The 25,712-nt window shown below is 38.8% G+C and overlaps 1 protein-coding gene and 1 long non-coding RNA gene across 6 annotated transcripts in view; one reads left to right on the top strand and one right to left on the bottom strand.

The window, feature by feature from the left end:
• Positions 1–25,712, top strand: part of LOC103282119 (C-type lectin domain family 2 member B) — a 106,788-nt gene that overhangs the window by 47,076 nt on the left and 34,000 nt on the right. For all 5 annotated transcript variants that reach the window (XM_062969600.1, XM_062969601.1, XM_062969599.1 and 2 more), the window contains one exon: positions 16,262–16,669. The gene's annotated coding sequence lies outside the window, so the exon portion shown is untranslated. The remainder of the gene's footprint in view (positions 1–16,261; positions 16,670–25,712) is intronic.
• On the bottom strand, positions 1,021–7,185 carry LOC134295967 (uncharacterized). The gene is made up of 3 exons (XR_010002496.1): positions 6,885–7,185; positions 5,890–5,970; positions 1,021–4,654 (listed from the first exon to the last, which is right to left on the bottom strand). It is a non-coding gene; the product is annotated as an uncharacterized LOC134295967 (long non-coding RNA).

Here is a 25,712-nt window from a genome sequence, read left to right on the forward strand (position 1 = left end):
TCTATTCCTAACTATGAGTCATTTGTAAATCGGATGTTTGTGGCTCAAGGATTGCCTGTATTGTACTCTGTATTGTAGATCATTTTGTAAAAGTTACTCATGAAATAAAAAGGTAAAAGTTTTCCGCTGACATTAAGGCTAGTTGTGTCCGACTCTGAGGGTTGTTGCTCATCTCCATTTCTAAGCCAAAGAGCCAGTGTTGTCCGTAGACACCTCCAAGGTCATGTGGTTGGCATGACGGCATAGAGTGCCATTACCTTCCTGCCAGACCTATTGATCTACTCACATTTGCATGTTTTCTAACTGCTAAGTCAGCAGAAGCTGGGGCTAACAGCGGGAGCTAATCCGGCTCCCCGGATTCGAACTGTTGGTCAGCAAGTTCAGCAGCTCAGCGATTTAATCCGCTGCACCACCGAGGGCCCTTTTAGTAGAACCTTAACCTTTCCTGAGAGTCGTTATTAGAAAACGTTTCTAAGCCTAAGAAAGTTTCTGACACAGTGTCACATTCTACACTTATATCAGAGTACTGGCATTCGCCATTGTATTCATTGTTCTTTATCATCGTACTCAGAGTTTTTGATATTTTTAATCCCTCAATTGTTAGTCTCTACACTTTTCGAAATAAGATTAAATTTAATGGTGCTGTTTTAAAGTTGGATTATTTGTCCTCCCATGATAGCTGCTTCAAACACATTTATTCTGATTTTAGATATTCATTGTTAGATTGCCTGAAAAATATTCACTGTAACTGTATACCACCGTACAAGATGGAAAAGCATTATACACTAAAGAGTAGGTTTAGTAATAAATAACCACTCTTCTATTTTAATAACATTATTCTAATTTTAATATTTTGATCAGTTATACATCTTTTAAAAATAATTTTATTAAGTTTTTACATATATTGTCGGTTAAAAAAACACAAACAAAAACAGAAAACAAAATAAAAAGTAAAGGAAAAGGAAAAGGAAAAAAATTAAAGGGATTAAAAGAAATAGGGAGTAGCAAGTGTGTGATGGGGGGAGCAAGAGGAATAAAGAACAAGAAAAAAAGAAATCAACAAACTTTTTAAAATATATTTTTTATTTTAGGATATACGCATACACAACATTTACAGTTCCCACCACCACCATAAGGATTATTTTCTTTTACATATTAATCCTATTTGAGACAATCCTTCTAGATTTACATACCGTATAACATTTGTATCCTATTTCTTTTTTTATTATTATTATTAATTTTTATTTTCTTAAAATACATCCATACATCAATATCTTCAATAGTCTTATATTTCACTCTTAATTCATTGCATCAACTATGTGTGTGTGTGTGTGTGTGTGTGTGTGTGTATGTGTATATGTATGTATGTATGTGTGTGTGTGTGTGTGTGTGTGTGTGTGTGTGTATATATATATATATATATATATATATATATATATATATATATATATATCTTGTATGCTGTTTCTTTGCACCTCTGTGCGCACCTCCCCCCCCCTCCCCCGAGCCATTTCAATTTACATTCTCTTTCCAAAATACCATTTCTTCTTGTGGAAGTAATTTCCCATCTACTTCTTTTAAACCCTTCTCAATAAATTTTCCCCAAACCTCGTCAAAGTCATTTTCCTTCCAGACCCCTTTCCTAACTCTTAATCTACATGTTAACTTATTATTTATTGCTAATTTCCATAGTTCTTTATACCATCTATATATATAAGAGTGATGGAATCACGGCGACCCACAAAACAACAAAACTGCAGGCCCCCCAACCTCGAAATTTGACAACACAACCCATCATCCACGCCTCTAGGTTGATACAACGAAAAGAAAAGAAAAATAAAGTCCTAATTAGAGAGAGAGGAATAATTGCTTTTATCCAATTGCTGCCAGTTAGAAGGCTAAGTTTGGTCTTCTTGGCAACCCAATAAAAAATAATAATAAACACTAAAAATTAATACAATAAAATACTATAATAACAGAAAATAACTAAAAATAATACAAGAAAATAATAAAATATAATAAATACAAATATAACTTACAATAAAATTAATTTAAAAAATTGCAAATAACGTCAAATAAAAATTACACAACAATTTTTAACCAATACCACCACCACTTTGCCATAGCAACGCGTGGCCGGGCACAGCTAGTTCTTCTATATTTATGTTTATATTACCTTTCCAGTTCCTTGCTATCAACAACCTTGCTGCAGTTTATTTTCTCATACCGGAGATATGCGTTCCAACGGTCATGTCCCTCTATTGTTAATAATTTTTCTCTATTCAATGCCATTCAATCTTTTATCCACAATAGGCTGCAGGCCTCATAATATGATTTCAAGTCTGAGATTCCTAGGCCTTCTCTCTTCTTCTCATCTATTAAATTTAGGAATTTAATTCTCGCTTTCTTTCCCTGCCAGATAAACTTTGTTAGGTCTTTGTTCCAGTCTCTAAATATTCTCATATTCCTAATTATGGGTAAATTCTGGAAAAGATACAACATTTTGGGGAGTATATTCATTTTTACAACCGATATTCTTCCTAATAGTGATAGGTTCAGATTTTTCCAATTTTCGAGGTCTTTCTTAATTTCTTTCCATTTTCTTTCATAATTGTTACTTAGGAGTTGGGAGTTTTTTATCGTAATAATGTTGCCTAAATAACGGAGTTTATTGGTAACTTGAAGTCCAGAGAGTTCTTTAAGTTTTCCATCTTTTACTTGGTTATATTTTTGTTAGGAGCATTGACTTTTTGTATTTATTTAGAAACCCGATAAGTTGCCAAATTCCTCTAGTTATAAATCTAGGATGCATCTACATTGTAAAATTAATGCAGTTTGACACTACTTTAACCATCATTTATTATTTATTTATTTACAACATTTCTACCCCGCCCTTCTCACCCGAGGGGACTCAGGGCGGCTTACAACAACCGGCAAAATTCAATGCCAAACAGATCAATAAAACAGCAACACATTTAAAACCATTAACAACTATTCATAAAATACAACACATAAAATACATAAAATACATTAGTCAGCTAAAACATATAGTTACTTAAAACCACTTTTCCACGGAACCATTGCACATAAACCTAAATTCAGACCATGTCAATATATTGCTTATTCATTAAATGCTTGCACACAAAGCCATGTCTTAACGTTCTTCCTGAAGCCCAGGAGAGTTGGGGCCTGCCGGATGTTACTAGGGAGGGAGTTCCACAGCCGGGGAGCCACCACCGAGAAGGCCCTGTCTCTCATTCCCACCAGCCGCGCCTGTGAAGCAGGTGGGACCGAGAGCAGGGCCTCTCCAGACGATCTTAGTGTTCTTGATGGTTCATAGGAGGAGATACGTTCGGACAGGTAAGTTGGACCAGAACCGTTTAGGGCCTTGTAGGTCAAAACCAGCACTAGTAGGTCCTCCACCCCTGTGGAGGTTGGGGGGCGCAGTAAGTCTAAACCTGATCAGGTGATGGTCGGTCCATGGCAACGGAGCAATGGTGACCTCCTCCACACCGCCCCCTTCCTCCCATCCCTGGCAGAAAACCAAGTCAAGTGTGTGCCCTGCCCTGTGGGTGGGACCAGATACCAATGACCTAATGATATGGACTCTTGGGGTTCTTAACTTAATATAGCACCAGCACTTAGAGAAACCTAAAGACCTTGACAAACTAGAACACCCCTGATTTCGCAGCATGGAGCCATGGCAACAAAAGTAGTGTTAAAGCACATTGATTCTACAGTGTAGATGCGCCCCTAGTAACCTGCTCTACTACCTTATAGCATGACACAGTGAATTGTGGCAGCCTTATTTTTCTAAGAGGGGCTGCAACCAGTGTATACCAACCAAATTGGATGAAGAGATGTTTAAGCCAGAAGCGTCACTGTGTGTTGCTAAGTTACAGAACATTTTCATCCAATTGCTCCATCATACTTCTGATTCAGAGACGAGTTGGGATTTCTGTGGATGATGTTGTCCAAATCCATTCATGTCTAACACAGACTCTACAGTTGAAGCAGACTGAGGTGCTGCAGTATAGTCACACTGAGAATTGTTTTTCTCAAAGCATTTGATCCACTTTTGTTTACAGCAACACCTTACAGCTACTATTATTTATTTATTTATTTATTTATTTACAGTATTTATATTCCGCCCTTCTCACCCCGAAGGGGACTCAGGGCGGATCACATTATAACACACATAGGGTAAACATTCAATGCCCATAAACACACCAAACAGAGACTGAGAGACACACGCAGAGGCAAGTTAACGTTTTTCTGAGGGGATGTTCGATTCTGGCCACAGGGGGGAGCAGCTGCTTCATCATCCACACTGACGGCACTTCCTCATACCAGGTCGTAAATTAGTTAATCTTGCCTCCCCACTTTTTATAAGTGGTACCTTATCTCCTACTTGATAGATGCAACTATCTTTCGGGTTGCTAGGTCAGCAACGAGCAGGGGCTATTTTTTTATTTTTAATTGACGGGTGCTCACCCCGCCACGGGCTGGCCTCGAATTCATGACCTCATGGTCAGAGTGATTTAAGGCAGCTGCTCAACAGCTGCGCCACAGCCACAGCCCATTGCTACTACAATGATGATGCAGATTATGATAGCAGCAATGACAGCTGGTAAGCCAAGGTGAAGATGTGGACCTATATTAAGGGAGAGGGGGACAATGAAAGACAACCATATCAATAAAGACCAAATGATATAAAAGCCATTTTACAACATATAATTCCAGTGCATACATGCTAGTGAGGGAAGCAGCGTTCTCAAAAGGGTTGTTGTTTGTCATTTGCCTTTAAGTCATTTCCAAGCTACAGGAACAGAAAAGCAAACCTACCATGGGGTATTCGTGGCAAGCTTTGTGAACTGCTCAAGGTGAGATTTCACCCAGTGAGATTTCCACAGCTGAGCTGGGTCATTACTATTATGAATTTATCCTGCCTTCTCCTCACTATTGGTACTCAGTGCGGTTTAAGGAAAATTAACCCCTAACAGATTTAAAACATTCAAAAACATCAGTGGAAATATATTAAACTATTTCAAAGAGTAACCAAACATTATATAAAATCAAAGCCATTTTATAGAACAGGATCTAAAATGCTGCAAAACAGCATGGCCATCCAAACACCATTGCATACCATAACTGGCAGGCATATAAATAGCCAGGAGAGGCTACCTTGGCCTTTCTGAAGCTTTCTAAAGTCTAGTGCTTGTCTGGCTCTGCTTGACTTTCCATTTTTGCTGTATAACAAACTCTAGCAAGACTTTGTTTATCCTCCACCTTAGACCACAAAAGGTTTTAATGGTGCAGAGCAGCTGGGTCGTAACTCTCACATATAGTGAAGCATATTTACAAGCAACTCCTTGCTTCCAGCTTGCACAAAGAGGACATTCCCTTCCATCCAGCCTACCAGAGTCTTTCTGTTCCACCCCATTCCAAGGTGACATCCATGTTGGGAGCAGGAGGAAGAAATCCTTTTCTCTGGCCTATATTGTCTGTGAATCTTCACTTCAAAATGTGTGTGTATGTGAAAGACTCAGAGATCGAGAGAGGGAGGATTGAGAGAGAGGCAGAAACCCAGTCCCAGAGCATGGCTTGCTGGTACCCTGCTATATCCCAGATATTACCAGAGCTGCCTTGACTTCTTACATCTCTATTTAACTCCCTCTTTATGGCACTGCTTCTGATGAGTGAAATAAAACTTTAAAAATAGGCATCTTGAAGTTTTTCCACTTTTTTCTGATACATTTTTGCAGTTGGGCTCATCAGGGCACATTAACACAGCTTTGATTCTGCCGGATGTGGGCTCTTAAGGGAAGGGCTTTCCAAACTGAACTTCAGCAAAGAGTAGGTTTCTCCCCTCTCTTTTGCGGTACCTACCATTGCTTCCGGAAGGAGATGCCGTGGATCCAGGCCATAGGCTCACGTCAGATGTGGGTGTTACATCCGTAGGAGGAGGATCTGGGAAAGATAATGGAGTGAGAGATGGCTACTAAATATTCAACATAGTGCCATGGCTTTGTAGTATAGAAATATTTCTTGGGCAAGATGTGCTTCATCGGACAAAAGGTCCATAGGACCCAAGGGAATTAACGTGGGGGTGCATTAATGCAACCTGGAGGGTCTTTCTCACTGAAAACTATGCTATGCAGCATGTGTGTGTGTGTGTGGGGGGGGGGGGAGGAGTTGCATAATCCACACCAGAGTACCATTCCCAAGTGCACAATTTTACCTTCTCCTGCACTGGAATGGGGGGTGGGGGTTACATACTAAGAATACTGCTTATTTTACATTAGATGTTCATCTAAAACAGTGGTTCTCAACTTGTGGGGCCCCAGATGTTTTAGCCTTCTACTCCCAGAAATCCTAACAGCTGGTAAACTGGCTGGGATTTCTGGGAGTTGTAGGTCAAAACGCCTAGGGAAACATAGCTAGTGCTCATGGTGACTGTTGTGTTCTGGGAGCTTCAGTTCTAAAGATAATTTTTCAAGTTCTGGGTGATTCTGTCTCATGGCGATAGTTAGATTGCATAGGCTTAAGAAGTAGCTTTTGGACACTGGCACACAGAAGTATTTATTCTTCCTAAAGGCACATGGACACAAAGTTAATATTTGGTCCTTTGGCATGGAAAAATTCAGAGGTTTCACTTTGTTCTATAGGCCCAGACTGTTGTATCAGAGTAGACATTTTATAATGATGCACTCCTTTTCATTGGAGTTTGTCCTTGAGCGACACATGACAAACTCAAGTTACAAACCATCATTATCTCTATAAGGAAATGTGTCCTCCTCTCTACTATAATCTCTATGGCCAACCATATACCAAAGGTATGAAGGAAAAGATTTATCTAGAGTGATTTTTTTTCCAGAACCTACCAAAAATAGTTAGATGTACTTTTACTAAGTCCTGTCCAGAAAGATATGATGTTATTCTATAGATGCCTTCATGTGCCTTGGTTGCATTTGTCACTGTCATGGTTTGGTTCTTCAGAGAAACTCTTGTCCCATTACATAGATGATGGAGGTTACTTGGAAGACCAAAAAATATTTTTCTACATTCTCCTCCCTGAAGGTTACATTTGCAGACACTGATAATGTTTTCTTCATAATACTTGAGACTGAATGACTTGTTGGAATCTTGATACATGCTCTCATTGTACTCTCGGAGACATTCTTTTGTTCCTGTCAAAGCAAAATGTTAATATGGTGAGAAGGTGGCATCATCGGTCTTAGGGACATGCTAAAAGCTATCTTAGACGAGGAAGAAGAGGAAAAGGAAGAGGAGGAGGAGGAAGGAGGAGGAGGAGAAGGAGAAGAAGAAGAAGAAGAAGGAAAAACAACAACAACAACAACAACAACAATAACAATAATAACCAGGCAATCTGTTGCCAAAAGTCAGTGCTGAGGAAGCCTTCCAGAGTGTCCAGAGTGTCCTACGCCTGATCCTAAGTGTTGATGTTGCCCTGGTGGATTTGGACCAATCTCCCCGAAGGAGCAGCTACTTCCATAGGCTTCTGCCTGATCACTAAAACTGTCTTTGATCTCCCCATAATTAGATGATGCATGGAGATCAAGGAAAGAGCTTCCTTGTTAGTGGATTGTTAGGGAGGTTTGCCCAACCTCCTGATTGGTAGGATTTACTTAAGACCTTCCACTTCTGGCAGACATAATAACAACATAATAATAACTTTATTCTTGTACACTGCCTCCATCTCCCCAAAGGGACTCAGGGTGGTTCACATGGGGATGAGCCCAACATAGGTTAAAATACAATCCATGAATTAAAACAATATAACAATACAAATATAAAATAATATAAACACATAAGTTACTTTAAAACCTGGACATAAAATGCTACATAAGACATTCAGCCCCTAGCACCCATTTCTATCTTTGTTTATATTTATTCTGTGACTGTAGTGTTCCTTCCAACTTCACTAAAAGGGATTTCCTAGCAAGGAACAGTACATGCAATTCATTGCATTTTTCATTGTAATCAGAGTTTTTGATATTGTTAATTTCTCAATTGTTAATCTTTATTTGGAGTGCCCAAAAGGTTTCTTTTGGCATTCTTACGCTTGGGTTTTAGTCTAAACAGTTTTTGGGGGACCTTCCACACAGCCCTATATCCCAGAATAGCAAGGCAGAAAATCCCACAATAACTGCTTTGAACTGGGTTATCTGAGTCTACACTCAGATAATGTGGAATTTTATGCCTTGATATTCTGGATTTAGGGCTGTGTGGAATGGCCCTAAAACTGCCCACAAAGAGTGCGATTTGGATCCCAGTGCACCCTGGGTTCCTTCCTATTTCCCTGAAAGTTGCCATGCCATCAGAAGAATTAAAAAGCCATTGCTGCAGTCCTATGAATGGTTATATCAGATCTATCTCTTCAAACTCAGAACCCTTCTACACTGCCATATAATCCAGATTGTCAAAGCGGATAACTCAAATTATCTGTTTTGCATAATATATTTGTTTTATTTGTTTAAAAACCAGGAGAAACATATACAAAAATTGAATAGATAGTTATACCCACGAATTTTCCCAATACAGTGAAAGTGGGGGAACATAATGGTAAAGAAAAGTGGGAAAAATAAAGGATAAAAGAGAGAATGAATAAAAAAAAACAAAAAACAAAACAAAAAAAAAGAAAACATACATACACACACTTTTGTCGACTTCCGACCTTTTCCATAGAAGTTAGGAGTTAAGCTCCAAGTGTTTTTAAAGAAATATGTCTTTCCTTTCTTTGATGTGAAATTACCTCCCTACTACCAAGGTTGATTTTTTTTTTCTTTTTCCTTTCAATATATATATATATATATCTATATATATATATTATTTGGGATTCGACTTTCCTTTTTTTTCTCTTATTTTAAATATTCTTTTAAAAGGGTCCAATCTGCTGATTTTTTTGGTATGCTTTGATTTCTTTTAAGGCATTGTGTTAGTTTGTCCATATTCCTAATGTCTAATATTTTTAATTTCCAATCCTCCATCCGGGGAACTTCTTTCAATTTCCAATTTCTTGCGTATATTATTCTGGCAGCTGTCACCAAGTAATTGAATAATATGTCTTTACTTATGTCCATTTCAAAATCAGGCATTCCTAGAAGAAAGTATTCTGGTTTCATTTGAAATTTCAAACCTATTATTTCTTGAATTTTTCCGTGAATTTTTGTCCAAAATTCTTTTGCATTTTTACATGTCCACCACATATGGAAGAAAGTCCCCTCCTGAGTTTGACATTTCCAGCATTTGTCTTGCAGATTTTTATAGCATCTGGCCAGTTTTTGTGGTGTGATGTACCATCGGTACATCATTTTGTACCAGTTCTCTCTTAAATCATATGCATAAGTATATTTCAGTCTCTTATTCCAATTTCTTTCCCAGTCTTCCATTTTTATCGGGTGGCCTATGTTTGATGCCCATTTGATCATACAATCTTTTACCATTTCGGTTTCTGTTGACCATTCCAGAAGTACCTTATATGTTCTTGCTATTTCTTTCTTCTCAAGTTGAATTATCTTGTCCCATACAGTTTCTTTTTCCATAAAGCCTATTTTTTTATCTTTATTGAAGTATTCTGCAAGTTGTCTGTATTGGAACCAAGATACATTCTTGAATGTTTTGTTTATTTCTTCTTGGTTTTTTAAACTATAGATGCCATTTACTTTTTGTAGGACGTCTTTATAGGTTGGCCACGTTTCCCAAGCTGACTCTCTTCTGTGTAACGCTTCTAGCGGTGAGAGCCAAAGTGGTGTTTTCTGGTAAAGTCTATTTTTATACTTTTCCCATGTTTTGATGAGGGCAGACCTTATGAAGTGGTTGCCAAAGTTCTTTTCAATTTTTTTCCTGTCGTACCATAGGTACGAATGCCAGCCCCCTCTGAGGTCGAAGCCTTCTAGAGTCAAAATCTTTGTCTTTTTTAAATTTGACCAGTCTTTGATCCATAACATTGTGGAGGCTTCATAATATAGTTTTAGATCTGGAAGGCCGAATCCACCTCTTTTCTTGTCGTCTGTTAGATTGACAAATTTTATCCTTGGTTTTTTGCCTTGCCAAATGAATTTGGCAAGGTCTTTGTTCCAATTCTTAAATGTTTGCGTGCTTCTTAGTATCGGAATTGTTTGAAAAAGGAATAACATTTTAGGGAGAATGTTCATTTTGATGGTTGCTATTCTGCCCATTAGCGATAAATTCAAGTGTTTCCAATTTTCCATATCCTTTTTTACTTCTTTCCATTTGGTTTCGTAATTATTCTTCAACAGTTGGGCATTCTTTGGTGTAATAGTTATCCCTAGATACTTTAACTTGTTAGTGACCTGTATTCCTGTTAATTCCTTTATCTTGTCTTGTCCATTTTTGGAGAGGTTCTTAGTCAAGATCATAGTCTTGTTTTTATTTATCTTCAGTCCTGCTACCTTCCCATATTCTTCTATCTTTGTCATCCATCTCAAAATGTTGTCCAGGGGGTTTTCTATAATGCAAATTAAGTCGTCTGCAAAAACTCGGACTTTATATACTTCTTTTCTAATTTTTGTTCCTGTCAGGGTTTTATCTTCTCTTATATTGTTCAGTAATGTCTCTAAACATAATATGAAAAGTAGGGGGGACAGGGGGCATCCCTGCCTTGTACCTTTATTTATCTTGAAACTTCTTGTGTCCGTCCCGTTTATTGTTATGTTGGCCTCTTGATGGTCGTATATCGACATTATAGCATTTGTGAAGTAGTGACCCATGTCCAACTCCTTAATCATGAGCAGTAAAAAGTCCCAGTTCACATTATCGAAGGCCTTTTCGGCGTCTAAGGCCATCAGGGCACATTCTTTTTGATTGTTCTTTTCGTAATATTCTATAATATCAATTACTATTCTGACATTGTCCTTTAGGTGTCTTTGGGGCAAAAAGCCTGTCTGATCTTCCTTAATCCAATCTTTCAAAAAACCTTTTAGACGGTCTGCCAGTATGTTTGCAAATAGTTTATAATCTATATTTAGCAGCGAAATTGGTCTATAATTTCTTACATCTGTTAGGTCCGAATTGTCTTTGGGGATCATAATAATATTTGCTTTCTTCCAGGAGTCAGGGATTTTCTGTTCTGTCAGGGCTTGATTCATCAATCTCTTTAAATGAGGTGTAAGCTCATCTTCAAATACCTTATAGTAGATTGCTGTGAAGCCATCTGGGCCAGGTGCTTTGGTTGGGTCTGCTTTTTTGATGGCATTTCTGATTTCCTGTTCTGATATCTCTTTATTCAGCTCCTCTCTGGATCGGTCTGGTATTTTAGATAGTCTTTGTAAGTTTAGAAATTGTTGAATGTCTTCTCTCTTAATCTGATCTCTGGAGTAGAGTTTCTTATAAAATTTTTTAAACTCCTTGCTGATGTCTTCATCGGTTGTATATGTCTTATTTCCTGAGATTAGTTTGGTGATATGATGGTTTTGTCGCTTCTTCTTAATCTTCCTTGCAAGCCATTTGCCTGGTTTATTGGCGTTTTCGAAGTGATATTGTTTGATATATTTTAATTCCTTCGCCATTTGTTCTGTTTCTAAAAAGGTTCTTTTTTTCTGTAGTTTTTCTAATTCGGTTCTGCCTTTTCCATCTTTGGGGTTCCTTTTCAGTATGTCTTCAATCTTGTTGATTTCATCCATAATTTTCTTCATTTCTGAATATCTTTTTTTGTTCTTGATGGCATTTTGTTGGATAAGGTGGCCCCTCATTACCGCTTTGCCCGCATCCCATATCGTCTGGATTGAGGTTTGGGGTGTCTCATTCATTACAAAGTATTCTTTTAGAATTTTCCTATTCTTGTTTATGTCTTCTTCGTCTTTTAATAAGTTGTCGTTGAGACGCCACTTCCTCTGTCTAGGGTTCGAATATAAAATTGTTTCTATGGGGCAATGGTCTGAATGTGTCCTTGGCAAAATTTTAATTCTTGCAATTTTTGTCGTCAACTTGTTTGTAGTGAAAATCATATCAATCCTGGACCAGCTCTGGTGGTTGTCCGAGAAGAAGGTATAATCTTTTTCTGTCCAGTGATGTAGTCTCCAGGAATCTTGTAGGTTAAATTCTTTGAAGAAATTCATACACAAGACTGGGAGTTTACCAGTGCTTTTGTCCCTGTATTTTTTAGAGTCATTTTTCTTATCCACTTTGGCGTCCATTACTCCGTTGAAATCTCCCATTATCATCAAATCATCAAATTGTTCATTTGAAATTAATTCTTTTAATTCATTAACAAATTTGGTTTTGGGTCCGTTGGGAGCATAAATATTACAAATCAATATTTTTTGGTTATCCACTGTAATTGTGATTCCAATTATTCTTCCGTCTCTGTCTTTAAAAGCCAATTGTGCTGGTATTCTTGTGTTCACATAAATGACTACCCCTCTTTTCTTTTCTGAAGCGCAAGCGTAGAATTCCTTTCCAATGTTGTTCTGCACCAGGTGGGCCACATGTTTCTGAGCAACGTGCGTTTCCTGGAGGGCTACTATGTCATAGTTATTCTTTCTTATGAAGTTGAAAATCCTTTTCCTTTTGTTGGGAGAGTTAAGTCCGTTCACGTTGTTTGAGAAGCATCTAATTTCCTTCTTCATCGTCAGCTTCTTTCAGAACGTCCAGCTTCGTCTTTGCCATATCCATGCGTAGGTCTTCTTTTTCCGGTGATTCTGTCCTAGGTCTTTTTTTCTCTTTCAATCCTTTAGGTTCCGATGGTTCAGCCATTTCTTTTTTCAATTTTTCGTAAAAAACTTTTGCTTTTTCCTCGGTTGTCAGCCAGTACTTCTCATCTTTATAAGTTACCATTACCCCTTCTGTTCGCTCCCATCTGAATCTAATTTGGTGCTTCTTTAGTTCCTCCGTCAGGAACATATATTTCCGTCTCTTCATAAGTGTTGACATAGGAAATTCCTTTAGGATGACTACTTTTTTTCCTTTGAAGAATACCGGAGTCGAGTTGTTTTTTCTCAAAATATCATCTCTGTATCTTCTTCTTCCAAATTGTACAATGACATCTCTGGCCACTTTGTTTCTTTTTGAATAATTGGTCGTTATTCTATAAGCTCTGTCAATGTTTTCGTCTGCCTCTTCTTCTGTTATTTGAAGTATCTCAGCCGTTAGTTTAGCTATTATCTGCCTTAAGTTTTCTCTGGCTTCTTCCTGGATGTTTCTGAATCTTAACTGAAATTCTAGTTCTCTTTGTTCTAACAATTCTTGTTTGGTTTCCAATTTTGAATTTTTGGCTTCTAAGGTGTCCATCCTTGTTTGAATCTTTCCTTGGAGTTTCTCGGTTTTAATTTTATCCCTTTTGATTTCCTGAAGTTCTTGTTTAAGGGTGTCCATTTCCTTCTTCATCTCGCCAATTTCATTGGTAATTTCATTTTTGGTTGTAGTGAGTTGGTCCGCGAGTTCTTTCCTTAGTGTTTGCATCTGTTCATCTGATGATTTTTGATAGGTATCCTGTTTTTCGGAGATTTTCTGAATTTCTCTCATTAAATCTCTGAGAGTGACTTCCTCCGGGAGGGAGTTTCTTCTTGTCATGTTTATCGTGCCCGAAATAGAAGGCATTGTTCTTTTTTCTTCTTGCTTGTTCTTATATGCAGCCATCCTCCTGTTGGGTGCTTCTTATGAAAAATCAATATGCACAAAGTACTTGGTTTTTTTTAATAATTAACAAAATTTAATGTTTTAATTTGATTTTTGAATGGTTCTAAATTTATTACACTCTCAGTGTAAAAAAGAGAGGGAAAAAACAAAACAAAAAAAAACAAAAACAATAACAAAAAAAAAACAAAAAACAACTGAACCGAGAAAGAGACCGGAAAAATACCAGGGTAATACTTTAAATTGATGTGTTATCAGTAGCCCTATTTGATCTATATATGGTGCCTATATATAAATATATACAACACTATATCTGTTAAAAATTAATTTAAGTTCATAAGAGAGAAGGAAAGAGAAAAAAAAAAAGAGGGGGAAAAGAAAGAAAGAAGAGAAAAAATAAATAAAAAAAATAGGTGCGAATATTAAAGGATGAGGAAAAGTGAGAGAAGAGGAGAAGAAGAAATAGACAGAAAAGAGAAGAAAAAGAGAGAGAAAAAACCAAAAGAAGAGAGAGTGAAAAAATTAAATAAAAAGAAAAAAAAAGAAAGAATGTATCTAGAGACCCAACTTCTTATTAATACTTTATCTTGTTATGAGTTCCTTGAGTCGATTTTTCCCCTTGAAGCCTCTTCCCCTTTGCACTTATGTTCTCAGTCTTTTCAACCAAAGCCTATGTTTTGGCGTCTTTCACCTCCGTCTCTCTACTCCAGTCTCCCTCTCTCGTCGTCTTCTTTGGCACCTCTTTCGGTTCTCTCTGGAGACCCCCTTGAAATCCTGTCCCCGTTCTCTCCCTTCCTGAGTGACTCTCTTATTGCTTCTGCTTCTCTGGATGGGATTCCCCTTCTTCACCCTCTCTCCAAATGTCCCTTCCGCCCTTCCTGCAGTTGGGTCCAACCTCCTCTCCGTTCTGTTACTTCCGCCCTTCTTTGCTTTGTTATTGGTTTCTTTTTACGTTTGTCACGCTTCCGCCCCACTTGAAGCTCTTGCCCTGTTCTCTCCTAATTTTCCCTTACCACTTCCTTTCCCTCTTTGAAGGGCTTCCCCCTCTTCCTCTCTGCCCCGCCAGTTCTTGTGTCGCTTTCTTTAGCGTCCGGTCTTTGTTTCGTCAGCTCTTCCGGGGTGGATTCTCTACAGGGAGTGTTGTTTTGAGGAAGCCTCCTCCGTAGTCAAAACAAAGTCTCTTCCAAGGTCAGTCTGGCACTTTTTTTTGTGATAATGGCGTCCCCTTACAGTTGTCCCCCGCTGTTGTATATAACTTTAGTAGAACTGATGCCTCGGTATAACTCACTCGCTCTAACAGTCCGTACAGGTCTTCAATATATTGAAACTGATACACTTAATATACTTTGTGTGTAGTCGCTTTTGGATTTGATTATTCCAAATAAATTTTCATTTCCAATCTCTTATCCCGCCACCATATCTTGTCTCTAAAAGATTCTTCGTAGGGGGGGGGGGGGGTAAATTAATACTTCTATGTCCAAGATCTTTTTGTTAAACTTACGTTTCTTTGAGCAGCGTGGCTCTTCTTTTCGTCTTGTTTTAAAATGGGCGTAGGCAGGCTGTTATCCTGGGATCCCTCAGCCGAGGTCCCGGTTCTCCTCTCCGCGATCTGCTTACCCTGTGGCTGCCTTTACCGGACTCGGGGGGCTCTTCTCCCTTGGGGGGGGAAGAAAGCCCACTCAGCCATCGGCTTGGCAACCTGCGGGTTCAGCACACCTTCTGGCTTCAATCCGTCAGTAAGGTCGGAGCTATCGCTCTTCAGGGTCGCCGAAGTGGACGGGTGCTCTGGGAGAGATCCAAGAGCTCCCAACCAGCCGCCATGCACGCCACACCGGAAGTCCCCAACGTCTCAAATTATCTGTTTTGAACTGGATTATCTGAGTCCACACTGCCATATAATCCAGTTCAATATGGATTTTATACAGCTGTGTGAAAAGGGCCTGAGTCTACAATGCCAGATAATTCAGTTCAAATCAGATAATCTGGATTTTACATGGCAGTATAGAAGGGGCCTCAGTGAGGCTTCACTTGGAGTAGAGGTGCCTAAAAGGCTCTTTTGGCATCTCTATTCCCTACTCTTGTGTTTTGGAGCCACACTTAATGTCAGGCGACAACTTTTACCTTTAACTTACCCTTGTGTTTTAGTCTGACCTACATTGGTGATCAGTCCTTTACATTTTAGACTATATCCTGATATCATCATCATCATTGAATTACTTATTAATCGCCCTCCATCCAAGATGCTCTAGGCGATTTACAAGCTAAATTGTAAAGGATAAAAATACATACATACAAATATTGATAAAATTAACATAAACCAAAAGCTCTAGTAAAGAGCCAGGTCTTGAGTGCTAGGGTAAAAGGCCCTAACTCACGCATGGCTCTCATATAGGGCGGCAAGGCATTCCATAAGGCAGGGGCAGAAATAGAAAAAGCTCTGCGTCTGGTCCTTTCCAAGTGCACTTCTCTAGGACCCGGTATGGGTTCACTGCCCCATAAAAACATAAAAATTTTGTTGCCACTGGGAAAAAAAACTGTGAGATTAAAATTACAGGAATCCTAACTGGTGAAATCACATTAAGTGGCCAATTGTTGCTTACTTCTCCACTTTTCTCACCATATTTCTTTTATCTCTTCTTTCCAGATTGCTAAACAGCCCAGGGATGCCATCGCTAAGGAATTGCTCGCTGCACTGGATTTTATACAAAACTACAAAGCACAGAATGGAAGGCATCCCATCCAGCTTTCCTAACTGCTCATCTAGGACTATGGACTCTGGTGTTTCCATTTTCTACTCAGCCATGCTTTGCAGCAGTCATGGGCAGATTGACCCAGGGCAAAAAAACAAACAAACAAACAAACAAAAAAAACCAAATCAAAATAAATACACCCAAAAATGCTCCAACCTGAAACTTAATGAGGTCTACATATTTGATGGAATGTTACAGCTCAATTTACAGTAATTATCACTGGATGTATGAACTATTTTTTGTGGATTAATCTACAGAATAACTTCTTTGAAGGAGCAGCATCTTCTTCTTTTGTCTGACAGGTATGATGATTTTAATTTTGTTTTTGTGGGAGGGTGGGTGTTGTTTATATTATGTCTTACAGCTTCCTCCTATTGATATTTATAGCTAATTAATTCCCACTTTGCTCAAAGGGACTGGATATCTTACTAGACCAAACATGAGTCAACAGTCTGATACAACAGCTAAAAAGCCAATGCAACTATGGGCTGCCTCCAGGATTCTAGTATCCAGGCCAAAGGGAGCAGTATTCCCACTCTGTTCTGGTTTAGTCAAACCATACTTGGGATATTGTGAACAGTTCTGGGCACCACAGTTCAAGAAAGATATGGCAGAGTAGGGCAGCCATGATGGCCAAAGCTCTAGAGAATAAGCCTTATGGTCAATAATTTAGGGAGCTAGGGATATTTAACTTGGAAAAAGAAGACAGAAGCTGTGTCTATCCTACAGAAGTTTGACACCTCTTTCACCATCAAGGCTCAATGCTATGGATTAATGGGAGGTGTGGTTTGGTGAGACAACAGCATTCTTTGGCAGAGAATGCTAAAAACCTTGCAGCAAAAAATAAAGACTTGACACCAAATCCAGGAAGACTTTGTGCCCTTTGGCTTCAATGCTGTTATCAGCTGGAAGAGGCTGGAGGGACCCAAAAGAGCAGAGCTTGCTGGCACTCCCAGAGGAGCTTGGAAAGGAGAGATAATCCTCTGTGCCAGTCAAGAAGAACAAGTCAGATTCAGACACGCTAAAAAGGACATATAAGGAAGTAGGGTGAACCTAGATGTCTCTCTTTCTCTTTGGTTTCTCTCCCTGCTTCTACAGGCACCACTACAACACTATTATTTCTGTACTTCTTGGGTGAAAAGGGCTGCCTTCTCCTAGCACAGTGTTTCTCAACCTGGGGTTCAGACCCCTGGGGGTCATGAGAGGGATGTCAGAGGGGTCCCCAAAGATGGTCGTGGGAATTCTGCATGCTAAGATTGGTTCAATTCCATCATTAGTGGAGTTAGAATGCTCTTTGATTGAAGGTGAACTATAAATCCCAGAAACTACAACTCCCAAATGTCAAGGTCTATTTTCCCCAAACTCCACCAGTGTTCACATTTGAGCATATTGAGTATTCATGACAAGTTTGGTCCAGATCCATCATTGTTTGAGTCCACAGTGCTCTCTGAATGTAGGTGAACTACAACTCAAAAATTCAAGGTCAATGCCCACCAAACCCTTCCAGTATTTTCTGTGTGCCAAGTTTGGTTCAGTTCCATCATTGGTGGAGTTCAAAATGCTCATTGATTGTAGGTTAACTATAAATCCCAGCAACTACAATTCCCAAATGACAAGACCAATCCTGCCCTCAAACCCACTAGTATTCAAATTTGGGCAAATTGGTTATTTGTACCCAATTTGGTCTCGTGAAGGAAAATATATCCTGCATATCAGATATTTGCATTACAATTCATAACAGTAGCAAAATTACAGTTATGAAGTAGCAATGAAAATAATTTTATGGTTGGGGGTCACCACAACGTGAGGAACTGTATTAAGGGGTCGTAGCATTAAGAAGGTTGAGAACCACTGTCCTAGCAGGAGAGAGAGTTTACTAGTCATTAGGTCCCTGTTGCTGTACTTTAATAAATTACACTAAATTTATTTTATTTTTATTTGTATCCCAACTTATTCCCAAAAGGAGAAATAAATCAGAAGATAAAGAATTAGAAACTGAAATGCTGAAATGTATTATACATTAACTAGCTGTGCCCGGCCACGCGTTGCTGTCGCGAAGTATGGTGGTATGGGAAATAAAGTATTGAGGAATTGGTGGTAGTTAAGGTAAACGTTTTCCCCTGACATTAAGTCCAGTCGTGTCTGACTCTGGGGGTTGGTGCTCATCTCCATTTCTAAGCTGAAGAGCCGGCGTTGTCCATAGACTCCTCCAAGGTCATGTGGGATGACTGCATGGAGCGGCGTTACCTTCCCGCCAGAGCAGTACCTATTGATGCACTCACATTTGCATGTTTTTGAACTTCTGGGTTGGCAGAAGCTGGGGCTAACAGTGGGGGCTCTCTCCGCTCCCCCAATTCAAACCTGTGGCCTTTCAGTCCAGAAGTACAGCAGCTCAGCGCTTTAACATGCTGTGCCATCAGGGGATATTATTTCCTAAAGCTTGTGAATATACAATATTTCTTATTGGTTTTTTTTTGTCTGTTGGAGGCAAGTATGGATGCTGCAATTAGAGAAAATGATTAGGATGTAATGGCCTTGCAGCTTTAAAGCCTGGCTGTTTCCTCCCTGAATGAATTTTTTGTTGGGAGGTGTTCGCTGGCCCTGATTGTTTCCTGTCTGGAATTCTCTTGTTTTCAGAGTGGTGTTCTTTGCGAAATTTTATGTGCTTCTACTGTCTGTGGCCCTGAGAAAACAGAGGATTTGCAAGATGTTGATGATGGGAATACTTCGTTGGGAGGTGTTAGCTGGCCCTGATTGTTTCCTGTGTGGAATTCCCCTGTTTTCAGAGTGTTGTGCTTTATTTAGTGTTCTGATTTTAGAGATTGTATTGTTCTGTTTTATTATACCACATTAATTTTTATATATTCTAATTTTAGTGTTTTTGAATACTTGGAGCCAGATTGTATTCATTTTCACGGTTGACCGCAACACAATAATAATAATAATAATAATAATAATAATAATAATAGTAATGATAGTAATAATAATGACTTTGGTAATACACACTGCTTCACTCCCTTCTCAGCTTCCTTTCTGGAAGAATCCTTTCTTGGGAGGTGTTAGCTGGCCCTGATTGTTTCCTTTGTGGAATTTCCAATTTCCCTGCTTTCAGAGTGTTGTTCTTTATTTACTGTCCTGGTTTTAGAGATTATATTGTTCTATTCCAGTAATTAATTCATATTAAAGTAGAATCTCACTTATCCAACATTCGCTTATAGAATGTTCTGGATTATCCAATGCAGTCTGCCTTTTCGTAATCAGTGTTTTTGTAGTCAGTGTTTTAAATTCATTGCGATATTTTAGTGGTAAATTTGTAAATACAGTACAGTAGAGTCTCACTTATCCAACATAAATGGGCCGGCAGAATGTTGGATAAGCAAATATGTTGGATAATAAGGAGGCATTAAGGAAAAGCCTATTAAACATCAAATTAGGTTATGATTTTACAAATGAAGCACCAAAACATCATGTTATACAACAAATTTGACAGAAAAAGTAGTTCAATACGCAGTAATGTTATGACGTAATTACTATATTTATGAAATTAGCACCAAAATATCACGATATATTGAAAACATTGACTACAAAAATGCATTGGATAATCCAGAATGTTGGATAAGCGAGAGTTGGGTAAGTGAGACTCTCCTGTAATTACTACATAGCATGTTGTATTATATGATGTTTTGGTACTTAATTTGTATAACGATTACCTAATTTGATGTTTAATCGGCTTTTCCTGAATCCCTTCTTATTATTCAACATATTCACTTATCCTGCTGGCCTGTTTATGTTGGATAAGTGAGAATCTACTGTATATTGATAATCTTATATTATCTGCTTAGAACTGGACTATATGAGGCCCCTTCTTCACAGCTGTATAAAATGCACATTGAAGTGGAATATATGGTAGTGTGGAGTCAAGATAACCCAGCGCAAAGCAGATAATATAAGATTATAAATGGGTTATATAGCTGTGTGGAAGGGCCTTGAGTCTACACTGCCATATAATCCAGTGCAAATTAGATAATCTGTGGAAGAGGCCTAAATGGGGCCTAAGTCTGCTTGTCCCCTGGGCTGAGTTGGTTGCTAGGAGACCAAATGGGCAGAGATTAGCCCTGTAACTGGCAGCAACTCGATAAAAACCATTATTCCTTTCCCTCTAATTAGGACTTTATTTTTCTTTTCTTTTTGTTGTATCAACCTAGAGGCATGGATGATGGGTTGTGTTGTCAAATTTCGAGGTTGGGGGGCCTGTAGTTTTGTTGTTTTGTCTGTTGCCATGATGCCATCACTCATTTATATATATAGATTTTAAAAGATGTTCACAATGGGAAAACTGTTTTTATTATTGGGGTGCTTAATTGAAAATAATAATGATGGTGATGATGATGATGATGATGATGATGATGATGATGATGATGATTGTGGAGAAGTCATAGTTATTGTGTTTAATTTTTGTCTGTTGGAGTGTGTATTTGTGTTTTAGTTAACAGTAGCCATTTTGGAAACATGAGTAAAGCAGCGGACATTTTGTTTCATTTCACAGTGGTTGGGTTGCCATGGAGATGAAGCTGGTTAGCTCATGAGAGAGAAGTGGGCGGAGCCAAGGAAAGGAGAGCGGTTTTTTAAAAAAGAAGAGAAGCCAGTTCAGTTGGGAGTTGAGAGTTGGGAGTTGAGAGGGGAGAGTGTGTGGGAGAGAAGGAGAGGGTGTGTGTGTGCATGGCTGTAGGCTTGTTTAGTCAGAAAGTACTGAAAAGATAGGCTTGGCACAGAAACCTTTAGTCAGGACAGACTAAAAGGAATCTAGTAAGATCTCTGGTGGGGAAAAAACTAGGGATCTGGGATTTGATCGGTATTGGATCAAATTATTAGTCTTATTGTAGTGGGGACATTGTCCACGAAGGAACTCGACTGTGGTTAGGGTTCGCTACAATTTGGTAACATCAGTAAGAAAGTGGAAGAAGATTTACACCAAAGTCTACGGTTATAGAGTTATTAAGCCACTTGCCTATTTAGAGTTATATAAGTTAATCAACCAAACCCGCAACTAAGCTCTGTACAAATAAATTTGTTGTCATTTGTTAACATCTGTCTCATCTCATTCCATTTGCGTCTGTGGAGCCAAGTTTCATTAGTATTAATTCAAAAAAACCTCACATTGGTGGCAGTTAATTGAATAAATCACACACACAGTATATAATTGGTGGCAGCGTATAGAGATTTAGTGTAACACTTAAGTTTAGTTTACATCTTTTCAAATTGGTGACAAGGGTGGGATCTGAAAGGATTCCCCTCTGTCTGACCCCTTTTCACATTGGTGGCAGTGGCGGGATTCGTGTAACATCCCTGATTTAGTGCCTTAAGATCGCTTATAGAAGAAAACCGTGAGGTAAAATTTGACAAAAATGGCCACTAGACGACAGAAAAAGGTTGCTGAAGAAGAAGAAGGTGCATTTCAGGAAGAGAGTTCAGATTCTGAACAAACACCAGTGTCAGAAATGACTCTTAAATATAGACTGGAGATGAGAAAGTTACAAATGGAGGAAAGAGAAAAAGAAAAAGAAAGAGAATTGAGGAGAGAGTTGGAATTAAGAAGATTGGAGATTGAATTGGAAAAACAGAGGTTAACACTATCTCAACCACATATCAATACCCAGGAAGGGAATTCTAGAGCTGAGGCATCAGACATGATTCTGAAGAGATTTCCTAGGTATAATAAAGACGATGATATGGAAAAGTTTTTAATTTCATTTGAAAGGTGCTGTAAGGATTTTGAAGTTAGTGAGGAGAAGTGGATGATTTATTTGAGACCTCAGATTAGCGGGAAACTTTTAGAGATCTATGGGGACATGTCTGAGGAGACCCATAGGGATTATAAATTATTCAAGCAACAGGTGCAGCAAAAACTCCAACTAACACCTGAGTTTTATAGATTAAAATTCAGAACACTGAAGAGAGAAAGAAATCAAAGTTTCGCTCAGGTGGCATCCAAGCAAGCACAATATTTTGACAGTTGGGTGCGAACATCTGAGGTAGATAATTATCAACAATTGAGGGAGTTAATGAAATTAGAACAATTATTTCAGCTGGTGCCCTCAGAATATCGTTGGCTAGTGCAGGATCGAAGACCAGCGACAGCAGGAGAAGCGGCTGTCATGGTAGATCAATTGATCACTCTGAAGGAAGGATTTAGGAAAGATGAGGGACCAAGTGATAAAAAGCAGTTTAAGCTGCCATATTATCATTCCCAAGTACGAACGCAGCAGGGGAGAGGGCCTGCAGGAGAAAACACCACCTGGAGGAGGCAGGAGGTAACAGGTCAAGTCAAACCTGAAGAGAAAATGAAGTGTTTTCAGTGTGGAAAGCTGGGACACTTAAGATATCAGTGTAACCTTTTTAAAAAGGACAAGACTTCTTTCTTTGTAAATAAAGTAGCAGTGGAAACCAAGGCAGAATTAGATACTAAGTCTAAAAGCAGCCCTGAAGTAGTGCCCAAAGAGAAACAATGTTTGTTTATTTTATCAAATAGACCATCCGAAGACTATTTAGAGTATATTTCTGTTGACAGTAAGAATATCCAGGGATGGAGGGATACTGGGTCGGATGTTTGCATCATACGTCCAGAAGCAGTACCTCAGAAATATCAACACCCTACCTCAGTAATTAATTTAAAAGGCTTAGGTCCTGTAATACCAACCCAGGTAGTTTCATTACCAATTGAATACAATGGTTGGAAAGGAATTTGGGACTTTACCATCAGTTCAGATATACCTTATAAATGTTTAATCGGTAACGACCTGGCTAAGGAAGTTAAGAACTGGCAGAAGTTATGTGAGGAAGATGAAGATAACTTCGAAGGCCCTACTCAGGAAGCAATATGCTTGCCAATTCATCAGGATGTAGGAGAAGATCCAGAATCCAGTTCTATAATTACTGAGATTGTTAACAAGACAGAGGGAGTTAGAGAAATTCTGCAAGAACAAAAGGCAGATGAAACCTTAAAACCCTTGTTTAAACAAGCTGAGAATACACTAGAGTCAGCAGAAGAACAACCCTCTAGATTCATTACTAAAAATGGTGTGCTATATAGAGAGAGTAAAAGTCTAAAGACAGCAGGAGAGTCAGAGGTGCATACCCAAATTGTAGTGCCAGAGAAATTCAGAGAACAACTCATGAGGGTGGCACATGATAGCCCTCAGGGAGGCCATTTGGGTATCAGAAAAACAACTAAAAGAATTACAAAGAACTTTTATTGGCCTGGCATGTTCCAGAAAATAAAAGAATTTTGCCGGTCATGTGACACCTGCCAAAGACTGAGTACCGGGAGGGATAAGATCAAAGCTCCTCTAATCCCTATGCCTGTAATTGGAGAGCCATTTTACAGAGTGGGAATCGACATAGTTGGTCCTCTTTGTAAACCAAGCAAAAGGGGTTATAAGTACATACTAACTATGATCGACTATGCTACAAGATACCCAGAAGCAGTAGCTCTCACCAACATCGAGACCTCAACCATAGCTAATGCTTTGTTATCCATCTGGGGAAGAACTGGATATCCCAAAGAATTAATATCTGACTTAGGGACCCAGTTTACATCGAAACTTATGAAGAAACTACTTGAGTTATGCGGCATCAGGCATCTTACATCGACGGCCTACCACCCACAAACAAATGGGTTGGTCGAAAATCTAAATAAGACTCTAATTAAAATGATAAAGTCTTATAGCCAACAGAGACCGCATGATTGGGACATTAAGCTTCAACAACTATTATTTGCATACAGATCAGTCCCCCAAGATAGTACAGGCTACAGCCCTTTCGAACTGTTGTATGGAAGAAAGGCTCGAGGACCGTTAGATTTGGTTAAGGAGTACTGGGAGGCGAGCCCAGCAGCAGAGCCGGTTCCAGTGGCTGATTATCTACGAGATCTACAGTCAACAATGCAGTTAGCCAAGGACATCACACATGAGCATCTAACCGCAGCACAACAACGGCAGAAAGACTATTATGACGCAACATCTAAGGCGAGAAACTTCAACATTGGAGATGAGGTCCTGTTTTTGTCACCTAACAGAACCAACAAACTTCAAATGGATTGGTCAGGACCCTGGAGAGTCACCAAGAAGCACAACCAAGTGAACTATGACATCTATAATGAACAATTAAATGTCGAAAGGAGAGTCCATGTAAATATGTTGAAACCTTATGTTTGGAGATCGGCTAATGTGTATATAGTAGTGTCAGAAGATGAGTCCGGTCCCTTTACTTTTTGGGAAGGTGATCGAGAGCTATATAAAAATTTGGATCAAGTAGATATAAGTAAAGAGTTAACCCAATCTCAACGGGAGGAGATTGTGGGAGTTTTAAATAAATATAGTAAAATGTTTTCTGATTTACCAGGAAGGGTCCAAGGGGTACAGCATCAAATTAATACCAATGATGCAGCTCCTATAGCTTCCCCTCCGTACCGAGTGACTGGGAATATCAATGAGTGTATCGAGAGGGAGGTGAAAGAGATGTTGGACCTGGGCATTATTGTGTCATCGAATAGTCCCTGGGCTTCACCTATTGTGCTGGTTCAGAAGCCAGATAAAACTATTAGGTTTTGTATAGATTATCGACTTCTGAACAAGGTGACCCAAACTGATACATATCCAATGCCACGATTGGACGACCTATTGGAAAGGATCGGGAGAGCTCAGTTTATCAGCAGTATAGACCTATTTTATTTTTAAGTAAGAAGTGGCATTCCCACGAATGCAGTATGTCCACCATTGAAAAGGAGTGTTACTCCATAATTTGGTCAATAAGGAAACTCAAACCTTATTTATGGGGAAGGAAATTCACCCTACAAACCGACCATGCACCATTGAAATGGTTGGATAATGTAAAAGGAACAAATAATAAACTGTTACGGTGGAGTTTGTCATTACAAGATTTCACATACGAAATCAAACATGTCACAGGTAAAAGAAATGTTGTTGCTGATGCACTGTCTAGAGTGTCTTGAAAAGTTAAAGGTTTTTTATTTATGGTTTATTCAATGTATTTAATCATAATAAGTTTGTGTTACAGTAATGTGTTTATATATATATATATTGGTATGCAATTTTTAAATTATTTTTGCCCATTCGGGGATTCTAAATGGCCAAAAATAATCTTCTTTGGGTGGAAGGTGTGGAGAAGTCATAGTTATTGTGTTTAATTTTTGTCTGTTGGAGTGTGTATTTGTGTTTTAGTTAACAGTAGCCATTTTGGAAACATGAGTAAAGCAGCGGACATTTTGTTTCATTTCACAGTGGTTGGGTTGCCATGGAGATGAAGCTGGTTAGCTCATGAGAGAGA

The sequence above is a fragment of the Anolis carolinensis genome, chromosome 2 (assembly GCF_035594765.1).
Source record: "Anolis carolinensis isolate JA03-04 chromosome 2, rAnoCar3.1.pri, whole genome shotgun sequence".
NCBI lineage: Eukaryota > Metazoa > Chordata > Lepidosauria > Squamata > Dactyloidae > Anolis > Anolis carolinensis.